Genomic DNA, 13,235 nt, shown 5'->3' on the forward strand with positions numbered 1-13,235 from the left:
TCAAGAAAAATCTCAACCAGATGTCTCCGTGCATTCAGAGGTTGATGATGTAGTTACAATGCTATGACTTCAATCCCATCAACACGCAAGGCAAATATTTGTTCTTTACAGAGGCATTATCGAGAGTGCCGATATAAAGCATTAGTAGTGAAATTGCCGAAGATATAGATCTGCATGTCAATCTTACTTCCACAACACTACCAGTATCAGATACAAAACTGTGAGATCCAAGATGAGACCAGGAAGGATCAAACTCTTCAAGAGATGATGAGGAACATCAACTCACACTGGCCCAGAGGTCAATGTATGGATTGTACAATGTAAGATCTGAACTCAGTATCATTAATGGAGTGGGACTTCTTTTGAACACGATAGCCATCCACAATCTCTTCACAAGGATGTACTAAAGAGATACACGAAAAACATAAAGAACAAAGAACAAAGAAAAGTACAGCACAGAAACAGGCCCTTCGGCCCTCCAAGCCTGTGCCGACCATGCTGCCCATTGAAACTAAAATCTTCTACACTTCCTGGGTCCGTATCCCTCTATTCCCATCCTATTCATGTATCTGTCAAGATGCCCCTCAAAACATCACTATCGTCCCTGCTTCCACCACCTCCTCCGGCAGCGAGTTCCAGGCACCCACTACCCTCTGTGTAAAAACCTTGCCTCGTACATCTCCTCTAAACCTTGACCCCTCTACCCTGGGAAAAAGCCTCCGACTATCCACTCTGTCTATGCCCCTCATAATTTTGTGGACCTCTATCAGGTTTCTCCTCAATCTCCCGTCGTTCCAGTGAGAACAAACCGAGTTTATTCAACCGCTCCTCATAGCTAATGCCCTCCATACCAGGCAACATCCTGGTAAATCTCTTCTGCACCTCTCTAAAGCCTCCACATCCTTCTTATCATAGAATTTACAGAGCAGGAGGCCATTCGGCCCATCGAGTCTGCACCAGCTCTTGGAAAGAGCACCCTACTCAAGGTCAACACCTCCCCCGATCCCCATAACCCAGTAACCCCACCCAACACTAAGGCAATTTCGGACACTAAGGGCAATTTATCATGGCCAATCCACCTAACCTGCACATCTTTGGACTGTGGGAGGAAACCGGAGCACCCGGAGGAAACCCACGCACACACAGGGAGGATGTGCAGACTCCGCACAGACAGTGACCCAAGCCGGAATCGAACTTGGGACCCTGGAGCTGTGAAGCCATTGTGCTATCCACAATGCTACCGTGGTAGTGTGGTGACCAGAATTGAACACTATACTCCAAGTGTGGCCTAACTAAGGTTCTATACAGCTGCAACATGACTTGCCAATTCTTATACTCAATGCCCCAGCCAATGAAGGCAAGCATGCTGTATGCCCTCTTGACTACCTTCTCCACCTGTGTTGCCCCTTTCAGTGACCTGTGGATCTGTACACCTCGATATCTCTGACTGTCAATACTCTTGAGGGTTCTACCATTCACTGTATATTCCCTACCTGCATTAGACCTTCCAAAATGCATTACCTCACATTTGTCCTGATTAAACTCCATCTGCCATCTCTGCCCAAGTCTCCAAATGATCTAAATCCTGCTGTATCCTCTGACAGTCCTCGTCGCTATCTGCAATTCCACCAACCTTTGTGTCGTCTGCAAACTTACTAATCAGACCAGTTACATTTTCCTCCAAATCATTTATATATACAACGAACAGCAAAGGTCCCAGCACTGATCCCTGCGGAACACCACTAGTCCAATTAGAAAAGCACCCTTCCATTGCTACTCTCTGCCTTCTATGACCTAGCCAGTTCTGTATCCACCTTGCCAGCTTACCCCTGATCCCGTGTGACTTCACCTTTTGTACCAGTCTGCCATGAGGGACCTTGTCAAAGGCCTTACTGAAGTCCATATAGACAACATCCACTGCCGTACCTGCATCAATCATCTTTGTGACCTCCTCGAAAAACTCTATCAAGTTAGTGAGACACGACCTCCCCTTCACAAAACCATGCTGCCTCTCACTAATACGTCCATTTGCTTCCAAATGGGAGTAGATCCTGTCTCGAAGAATTCTCTCCAGTATTTTCCCTACCACTGGCGTAAGGCTCACCGGCCTGTAGCTCCCTGGATTATCCTTGCTACCCTTCTTAAACAAAGGGACAACATTGGCTATTCTTCTGTCCTCTGGGACATCACCTGAAGACAGTGACGATCCAAAGATTTCTGTCAAGGCCTCAGCAATTTCCTCTCTAGCCTCCTTCAGTATTCTGGGGGAGATCCCATCAGGTCCTGGGTACTTATCTACCTTAATATTTTTCAAGACACCCAACACCTCGTCTTTTTGGATCTCAATGTGACCCAGGCTATCTACACACCCTTCTCCAGACTCAACATCCATCAATTCCTTCTCTTTGGTGAATACTGATGCAAAGTATTCATTTAGTACCTCGCCCATTTCCTCTGGCTCCACACATAGATTCCCTTGCCTGTCCTTCAGTGGGCCAACCCTGTCCCTGGCTACCCTCGTACCTTTTTATGCACGTGTAAAAAGCCTTGGGTTCCTTAACCCTATTTGCCAATGACCTTTCGTGACCCCTTCTAGCCCTCCTGACTCCTTGCTTAAGTTCCTTCCTACTTTCCTTATATTCCACACAGGCTTCGTCTGTTCCCAACCTTCTAGCCCTGACAAATGCCTCCTTTTTCTTTTTGACGAGGCCAACAATATCTCTCGTTATCCAAGGTTCCCAAAATTGACTGTATTTATCCTTCTTCCGCACAGGAACATGCCGGTCCTGAATTCCTTTCAACTGACATTTGAAAGCCTCCCACATGTCAGATGTTGATTTACCCTCAAACATCCACCCCCAATCTAGGTTCTTCAGTTCCCGCCTAATATTGTTATAATTAGCCTTCCCCCAATTTAGCACATTCACTCTCTGACCACTCTCATCCTTGTCCACCAGCACTTTAAAACTGACTGAATTGTGGTCACTGTTCCCGAAATGCTCCCCGACTGAAACTTCTACCACCTGGCTGGGCTCATTCCCCAATACCAGGTCCAGTACAGCTCCTACCCTAGTTGGACTGTCTACATATTGTTTTAAGAAGCCCTCCTGGATGCTCCTTACAAACACTGCCCCATCTAATCCCCTAAGCACTAAGTGAGTCCCAGTCAGTATTGGGGAAGTTGAAGTCTCCCATCACAACAACTCTGTTGGTTTTACTCCTTTCCAAAATCTGTCTGCCTATCTGCTTCTCTATCTCCCGCTGGCTGTTGGGAGGCCTGTAGTAAACCCCCAACATTGTGACTGCACCCTTCTTATTCCTGATGTCTACCCATATAGCCTCGCTGCCCTCTGAGGTGTCCTCCCGCAGTACAGCTGTGATATTCTCCCTAACCAGCAGCGCAACTCCTCCACCCCTTTTACATCCCCCTCTATCCCTCCTGAAACATCTAAATCCTGGAACGTTTAGCTGCCAATCCGGTCCTTCCCTCAACCAGTTCTCCGTAATTGCAACAACATCATAGTTCCAAGTACTACTCCAAGCTCTAAGTTCATCTGCCTTACCCGTAATACTTCTTGCATTAAAACATATGCACTTCAGGCCACCAGACCCGCTGTTTTCAGCAACATCTCCCTGTCTGCTCTGCCTCAGAACCATACTGGCCCTATTCCCTAGTTCTCCCTCAATGCTTTCACCTTCTGACCTATTGCTCCGGTACCCACCCCCCGCCATACTAGTTTAAACCCTCCCGTGTGACACTAGCAAACCTTGCGACCAGGATATTTATGCCTCTCCAGTTTAGATGCAACCCGTCCTTCTTATACAGGTCACACCTGCCCCGGAAGAGCTCCCAGTGGTCCAGATAATGGAAACCCTCCCTCCTACACCAGCTGTTTAGCCACGTGTTTAGCTGCTCTATCTTCCTATTTCTAGCCTCACTGGCACGTGGCACAGGGAGTAATCCCGAGATTACAACCCTAGAGGTCCTGTCTTTTAACCTTCTGCCTAGCTCCCTGAACTCCTGCTGCAGGACCTCATCCCCCTTCCTGCCTATGCCGTTAGTACCAATATGTACAACGACCTCTGCCTGTTTGCCCTCCCCCTTCAAGATGCCCGCTACCCGTTCGGAGACACTCTGGGCCCTGGCACCAGGGAGGCAACATACCATCCTGGAGTCTCTTTCACGTCCACAGAAGTGCCTATCTGTGCCCCTGACTATAGAGTCCCCTATGACTATTGCTTTTCTGCGCTTTGACCCTCCCTTCTGAACATCAGAGCCACCCGTGGTGCCAATGCTCTGGCTGCTGCTGTTTTCCCCTGATAGGCTACCCCCCCCCCCCCCCCCCCCGACAGTATCCAAAGGGGTATACCTGTTCGAGAGGGGGACAACCATAGGGGATTCCTGCACTGGCTGCCTGTCCCTTCTGGTGGTCACCCATTTCTCTGCCTGCACCTTGGGTGTGACCACATTTATATAACTGCTATCTATGACGCTTTCCACCACCTGCATGTTCCTAAGTGCATCCAACTGCTGCTCCAACCGAACCATGCGGTCTGTGAGAAGCCCCAGTTGGGTGCACTTTCTGCAGATGAAGCCACCCGGGAAGCTGGACGCCTCCCGGACCTGCCATATCTCACAGTCCGAGCACTGCACCCCTCTAATTGACATTGCGTCAATTAATTAGTAAACTAAATTTAATAAAAAAATTTTGAAAAGTTACTGTTAACTATATGTTTTCTAGCACTAGATTTCTACTATAAATGTGAAAGCTAAATACAGTACTCTCCGATCTCTGGCTTAGATACCCCTCTAAATTATAATTAAGTAATTATGTTTAATTAGTTTAACAATGCTTAATTTTAAAATTTAATGTAGATTCCCAACCAGCCAATCAGGTCACAGCTTTACTGTGATGTCACTTCAGTTTCCCCCGCCCCCACACAATTTGAAAAGGTAATAAAATAAAAATCACTTACCTTCCCAGGATGCTCTCTAGTTCTCTCCCTACATATTATCAGTTACAGGCCAGAAGAAAGAGAGAGAATACAGTAGAGAAAAAGCACCTTCTCCCACTCTGCACCAAATTACCTCACTGCACCAAATTACCATTATAATTCCCACTCTGGATGTGTCTCACTCCGGTTGTGTCTCCTTGACCTGCGCAAAGCTTACTGAGTGCGCTTTCTGTCTGTCTTTTATTCAGACCTCAGCTAACCAGGGTGACTCACACTACTTAAGCTTCAAAGAGAAGAATACAATGTGCACCTTTGTGCCACTAAATAGGCCTCAGGCCTCTCGAGATTGAGAAATGTAAACAGAGAACTTGTGACTGTTTGCTGGCCAGGTATAAACCAGGCTATTGGCAGGATGGTCAGTTGTTGTAATACATGCCGGACGCATCGTTGTAAGCAGACAAGAGAACCTATACAAATATCTGATTTACCCACGACACCACGGCAGAATGAAGCTATTGATTTCTTTCACCTACGAGGGAAAGATTATTTAATGACCATAGATTATTTTTGAAACTATCCCGAAATGGCTCAACTGTCTAGCATAACGGCACGCAGTGTAACACTGCATACACAGTCAATTTTTGCTGGACACGGAATTCCACAAGTCGTCGTGACAACGGTACTCGTTTTAACTGTAAAGAGTGGCAACACTTCGCTTTCGCGTATGATTTCAATCACATTGTGTCGAGACTGTTGTACCCTCAAGCAAATGGAAAAGCTGAAAAAGGTGTGCATATTGTACAGTGTTATGGGCCAGGGTTTAGAGAACCCAACAGTGTATCATGGAGGTCATCTGACCCATGACATTTACAACGTTGTGGTATGGGGAGCACACGGCTCACTCTACAGGTGTGGTACAGCAGAAATTCAAGAGTATTTTTTAAAGCAAAACAATGTTTATTCTATGAACTCAGTTAACCTTTTTAAAAAACACAGTGAACATCTTATCAACCATTAATTCAAATACAACCCCCAAAGAATACAACACTCTAAGTAATACTTAACTTTCCTTTAAACATCCATAAAACAGACCCCTTTGTACAGAAAGACATCAGGTTTAACTTCACAGCTGAGAGCAGTTATCACTCTGAATTCACCAAATGGACATTCACACACATCCCGCTGTGATTGCATCTTCTCCAAAACTAAAACAAAACCAAAAAGCAGACACATCCAAGCTTTTCCTCAGAGCGAAACTAAAAAGCAGAGCCAGAGGTCAGCTCCACCTGTTGCCTCTTTTACCTGCTGTAAATATGGCAGTCAGTGAGGTTGCCCTCCCGTCTTTTGATCTCGATATTATATTGCTCAGAGTCGCCAGGTATCAAATGATACAAGTTTCAACCTGATATCGGGCAAACAGCCAAACACCAGTTAGTTAGTTCAAGGTCACGGGTACTTTATTTACACACAATTAATCATGCAACATAAACACTACTAGTTAATTACACCTATCGACTATGACAACCTGTACTTAACTTCAGGCACCCGGCTTAGGTCAGAGGAACAGTGGCCGTTGTTCGATTCTGGGGTCTATCGGGTCTGTAGAAGTAACTGCTGTTCAGCTGGGCACGTCCGCCTGGTAGCGGCCATTGAACTTGAACTTGCTTCTGGTGATGCTGCAATTGGAGGTAGACGGTGCCGGAGCGCTGGGTCCCAGAGAGGCCGAACACATGGTGGTCTCTCTTTTTATCCCTGGGGAGGGGAGGGGGGGTTGCGCCCTTTTAGGCGGTCCTTCAGTTTGGACCCCACGAATTGGGTAATTCTTGATCAGTGTGTTCGATTTGAACCAATAAAGGGGCCTTGATAGCCGGACGTGTCCCAAACGGTCATTGACCCTGTTGTTTACGCTTCCCGAGTACAGGGAGTGGCGCCGAAATGTCTGGGGTTGTATCGGTCGCTCAAGTATCAGTCCTTTGTCTGGGGCAGATGGGCCATCACGATGCTGATCAGTTGGAGGTTTCGATACCGTTTGGATTCCTCACTCACAAATATACATTCGGGCTCTGAGCCTGCCTGAATCTGGCATTGTCCATTTTTCCCACTATGCATTGCGACCTTCCCTGTTCCTGGTTGTAAGTGGCCATCCCAGGCGGCTACACACCCACACTCTTGACATCGCTGCAGCCACTTGAGCAAACATTTCTTAAAAAGTGACATTACCATGACACATGCAATTGTTGAAGAAAGCCATGGACAGCCGACCTGATCCATACCTCGCACTATTGAGTTACAGAGCCTCACCATTGTCACATGGTGGATCGCCAGCAGAGTTACTCAGGAATAGAAGGTTGCTTACCACATTTCCATATTTGGCAGAGGAGGAAAATGCTGTGGTACTGCAGCAAAACATTAAAGCAAAACAAAAGCAGTTCTATGATAGAGTGTCTGGAACTTTGCCACCTCGAAGCAGAATCATATCGTATATCATGTACAGTGCAGAAGGAGGCCATTTGGCCCACTGAGTCTGCACCGGCCCTTGGAAAGAGCACCCTACCTAAGCCCCACACCTCCACCCTATCCCCGCAACCCCACCCAACCTGCACATCTTTGGACTGTGGGAGGAAAATGTGCAGATTCCGCAGTTACCCAAACCGGGAATCACACCTGGAACCCTGGAGCTGGGAAGCAACTGTGTTAACCACTGTTGCTACCGTGCCGCGCATAAATTCTTACAATTTTTAAAATCACAAATAGAACTCTACATGAATATTTTTCCTCCCTATGAAGAGTAGAGATGATGTGGTGGAGATGCCGGCGTTGGACTGGGGTGGGCGCAGTAAGAAGCCTTACAACACCAGGTTAAAGTCCAACAGGTTTGTTTCAAACACGAGCTTTCGGAGCACAGCTCCTTCCTCAGCTGAATGAAGAGGTCTGTTCCAGAAACATATATATAGACAAATTCAAAGATGCCAGAAAATGCTTAGAATGGGAACATTTGCAGATAATTAAATCTTTACAGATCCAGAGATAGGGGTAACCCCAGGTTAAAGAGGTGTGAATTGTCTCTAGCCAGGACAGTTGGTAGGATTTTGCCAGCCCAGGCCAGATGGTGGGGGGTGGATGTAATGCGACATGAATCCCAGGTCCCAGTTGAGGCCTCACTCATGTGTGCGGAACTTGGCTATAAGTTTCTGCTCGGCGATTCTGCGTTGTCGCGTGTCCTGAAGGCTGCCTTGGAGAACGCTTACCCGGAGATCAGAGGCTGAATGCCCTTGACTGCTGAAGTGTTCCCCGACTGGAAGGGAATATTCCTGCCTGGTGATTGTCGCACGATGCCCGTTCATTCGTTGTCGCAGTGTCTGCATGGTCACGCCAATGTACCACGCTTCGGGACATCCTTTCCTGCAGCGTATGAGGTAGACAACATTGGCCGAGTCGCACGAGTATGTGCCGCGTACCTGGTGTTTCCACGTGTAATGGTGGTATCCATGTCAATGATGTGGCACGTCTTGCAGAGATTGCCCCGGCAGGGTTGTGGTCGATGTTCTGAAGGCTGGGTAGTTTGCTGCAAACAATGGTTTGTTTGAGCTTGCGCGGTTCTTTGGAGGCCAGTAGTGGGGGTGTGGGGATGGCCTTGGCAAGATGTGGAGGCAGAGGAGGGCGAGGAGGAGGCAGGGGAGGGCGAGGAGGAGGCGGGGAGGGCGAGGAGGAAGCAGGGGAGGGTGAGGAGGACGCAGGGGAGGGCGAGGAGGACGCAGGGGAGGGCGAGGAGGAGGCAGGGGAGGGCGAGGAGGAGGCAGGGGAGGGTGAAGAGGAGGCAGGGGAGGATGAGGAGGACGCAGGGGAGGGCGAGGAGGACGCAGGGGAGGGTGAGGAGGACGCAGGGGAGGGCGAGGAGGACGCAGGGGAGGGCGAGGAGGACGCAGGGGAGGGCGAGGAGGAGGCAGGGGAGGGCAAGGAGGAGGCAGGGGAGGGTGAAGAGGAGGCAGGGGAGGGCAAGGAGGAGGCAGGGGAGGGCAAGGAGGAGGCAGGGGAGGGCGAGGAGGAGGCAGGGGAGGGCGAGGAGGAGGCAGGGGAGAGCGAGGAGGACGCAGGGGAGGGCGAGGAGGAGGCAGGGGAGGGCAAGGAGGAGGCAGGGGAGGGCAAGGAGGAGGCAGGGGAGGGTGAGGAGGATGCAGAGTCCAAAGGTGAGGTGGGGTTATGTGAATATGGTGCAGGTTTGGGCCTAGGTAGATTGCTCTTCCGGAGGTTCGGTGCGATGGGTTCATTCTATGATGTGGAGATGCCGGCGTTGGACTGGGGTGAGCACAGTAAGAAGTCTTACAACACCAGGTTAAAGTCCAACAGGTTTGTTTCAAACACGAGCTTTCGGAGCACGGCTCCTTCTTCAGGTGAATGGAAAGGCTTGTTCCAGAAATGTTTATATAGACACTTTGCTTTTTTGCATCTTTGTAGAAACTGAATGTCAGTGTCTATATGCGCGATCTTCCTGGAGATCCTCTCCACTTTGAGCCGGCAGTTTGCGGTGTCAATGGTAGCCATGATGTGGAGATGCCGGCGTTGGACTGGGGTGAGCACAGTAAGAAGTCTTACAACACCTTCGTCGTCCAGTACTTTCCTGGGGCGGAGAAACTACGACATCTTCTTCGCAGCCTCCAACACATCATCAGCGAGGATGGACATCTTGCCAAGGTCATCCCCACACCCCCACTACTGGCCTTCAAACAACCGCGCAACCTCAAACAAACCATTGTTTGCAGCAAATTACCCAGCCTTCAGAACAGCAACCACAACACCACAAAACCCTGCCAGGGTAATCTCTGCAAGACATGCCAGATCATCGACATGGACACCACCATTACACGTGGAAACACCACCCACCAGGTACGCGGCGCATACTCGTGCGACTCGACCAATGTAGTCTACCTCATACGCTGCAGGAAAGGATGTCCCAAAGCGTGGTACATTGGCGAGACCATGCAGACACTGCGACAACGAATAAACGGGCATCGTGCGACTATCAACAGGCAGGACTGTTCCCTTCCAGTTGGGGAACACTTCAGCAGTCAAGGACATTCAGCCTCTGATCTCCGGGTCAGCATTCTACAAGGAGGCCTTCAGGAGACGCGACAACGCAAAATTGCTGAGCAAAAACTTATAGCTAAGTTCCGCACGCATGAATGCGGACTCAACCGGGATCTGGGATTCATGTCGAATTACATTCGGCCCCCACCAACAAGCCTGGACTTGCAGAGGCCTACGGACTGAACTGGCTTGGGACAATTCACACCTCTTTAACCTGGAGTTACCTCTCTCTCTGCATCTTTGATGATTTGATTGCCTGCAGGTGCTCGCATTCCGGGGCATCTCTGACTGTGTCTATATAAACATTTCTGGAACAAGCCTTTCCATTCACCTGAAGAAGGAGCCGTGCTCCGAAAGCCAGTGTTTGAAACAAACCTGTTGGACTTTAACCTGGTGTTGTAAGACTTCTTACTTCATTCTATGAGACAGACAGAGGCAGAGACCGTTGCTTTTACACTTTGTAGCTTTATTCAAAGACCAACATACAATGAGATTCTCCATCACTCCCCCTCCCACCCAAAGTCTCCCCCACCTCTCTCGGTGTCTGCCGGACCCTTCCCTGCCCCTCCCACCCGGCGATGTCAAACCTCACTCCCAAAACCCCAACCACTTCATGATTTGCTCCAGAATCGAGCCTCACCAAGGGCGACAAAACGTGCAAAAAAATAACACCGCCCCTTAAAGGAACACACACACACCCACTACCCACTCCCCTTAAAGAGACACACCTACTCACAGGTAAAGCCTTTTTAAAATGTCTGCTTCTTCCACCTGCAACAACCCCACCCTCCCCTCCCACATATACACATAACCCCTGGGTGGGCAGTTGAGCGGCTAAAGGGGGCTTCAGAGTCCATGAATAGGGAAGTGGGTGGGAGTTAACCATTTCTAGGGATAGTGGGTGCTAATGAGAAAGCACACATGCTGTATGCGAACAAAGTCCGGTTACGCACCGATCCTATGGAAAAGCTGGCTCAACAAACAAGGCAACTCCTGTGACAGTGCGGTGGAGGACTCCCCACCCACAGTGGTAAGCAAACACCCCGCCCTGCCTCTCTAACTCAAGGGTCCCAGAACCCAACAGCAATCTCTCCTCCCCCACCAACCCCTTCCAACGCGGTGACGTGTCCGCCCCGCACGAGTGCAAGAACGGAGACTGGCCCTATCCCAAGGGAAAGGCCTCACTCGACCAAATAAATGGGGCCTGGGGCCTTTCCTGACAGTAATCCATCACAAGGCCGACAATAGAGCCCTGAGGCCAATCCTGCATGAGGCCTAAAATGGAGTCCGAGCCTTTCCTGACTGCAATCCCACACAAGGCAAGAATGGTGCCTGGCAATGACTTTCCCGCGGGTAAACCCGCTTGGAAATTTCCTGAGGCCAATTCCTCACTAGGTCAATAATGGAGTCCAGCCCTTTCATGCAATCAGCGCTAAGGATAAGGCCAAGAGAAAGCACTGCCGTTCTTTTCCCGACACCAATCTCTCACGAGGTCACGACAGGCCGTGAGCCTGTCCTGAGGCCATTTCCTCACTAGGCGGAAAATGGGGCCCGAGGCTTCTCCAAAGGCCAATCCCGTACTGGGCTGAGAATGGGGCCTGGCGCCTTTCCCAAGGTCAAAAATGCATGAGGCTGACGATGAAGCCTGGGCCTTTTCGGAGGTAAATTGTGCACCCTAGAAGGGAGCCCAAACCGTTCAAGGCTAATACTGCACTAGGCCTAGAATGGAGCCTGGGATTCTCCTGCAGTCAATCCTACACTAAGTAGAGAATGGAGATCAGGCCTTTACTGAGGCCAATACCTCATTAGGCCAAGAATGAAAGCTAGGCTTTTCCTGGGGATAAACCTTCTAAGTCGACAACGAAATCCGGGCCTTTCTGGAGGCCAATCCGGCACTAGGCCTAGATTGGAGACTGGGCCTGTCCTGCAATCAATCCGGCACTAGGCTGAGAATGGAGCCTGGGCCTTTCCGACAATCAATCCGGCACTAGGCCGAGAATGGAGCCTGGGCCTTTCCTGCAATCAATCCGGCACTGGGCCAAGAATGGAGCCTGGGCCTTTACGACAATCAATCCGGCACTAGGCCGAGAATGGAGCCTGGGCCTTTCCTGCAATCAATCTGGCACTAGGCCGAGAATGGAGCCTGGGCCTTTCTGACAATCAATCCGGCACTAGGCTGAGAATGGAGCCTGGGCCTTTCCGACAATCAATCCGGCACAAGGCTGAGAATGGAGCCTGGGCCTTTCCTGCAATCAATCCGGCACTAAGCTGAGAATGGAGCCTGGGCCTTTCCTGCAATCAATCCGGCACTAGGCCGAGAATGGAGCCTGGGCCTTTCCGACAATCAATCCGGCACTAGGCTGAGAATGGAGCCTGGGCCTTTCCGACAATCAATCCGGCACTGGGCCAAGAATGGAGCCTGGGACTTTCCTGCAATCAATCCGGCACTAGGCTGAGAATGGAGCCTGGGCCTTTCCGACAATCAATCCGGCACTAGGCCGAGAATGGAGCCTGGGACTTTCCTGCAATCAATCCGGCACTAGGCTGAGAATGGAGCCTGGGCCTTTCCGACAATCAATCCGGCACTGGGCCAAGAATGGAGCCTGGGCCTATCCGACAATCAATCCGGCACTAGGCTGAGAATGGAGCCTGGGCCTTTCCGACAATCAATCCGGCACTAGGCCGAGAATGGAGCCTGGGACTTTCCTGCAATCAATCCGGCACTAGGCTGAGAATGGAGCCTGGGCCTTTCCGACAATCAATCCGGCACTGGGCCAAGAATGGAGCCTGGGCCTTTACGACAATCAATCCGGCACTAGGCTGAGAATGGAGCCTGGGCCTTTCCGATAATCAATCCGGCACTAGGCCAAGAATGGAGCCTGGGCCTTTCCGACAATCAATCCGGCACTGGGCCAAGAATGGAACCTGGGCCTTTCCGACAATCAATCCGGCACTAGGCTGAGAATGGAGCCTGGGCCTTTCCGACAATCAATCCGGCACTAGGCCGAGAATGGAGCCTGGGCTTTTCCTGAAGCCAATTCCTCACTTGGCCGAGAATGGAGCCCAGGCTTTCCGAAGGCTAACCCGCAGCAGGCCTGGGGCCTTTGCTGCTCTGAGAGATGATGAGGGGGGGAGGTGGGGCAAGGGGTGTGTGCGTGCATCTGAGAGATGTTGAAGCTGAAAGAGCAAAGCCC

Source organism: Scyliorhinus canicula, chromosome 20 (assembly GCF_902713615.1).
Source record: "Scyliorhinus canicula chromosome 20, sScyCan1.1, whole genome shotgun sequence".
NCBI lineage: Eukaryota > Metazoa > Chordata > Chondrichthyes > Carcharhiniformes > Scyliorhinidae > Scyliorhinus > Scyliorhinus canicula.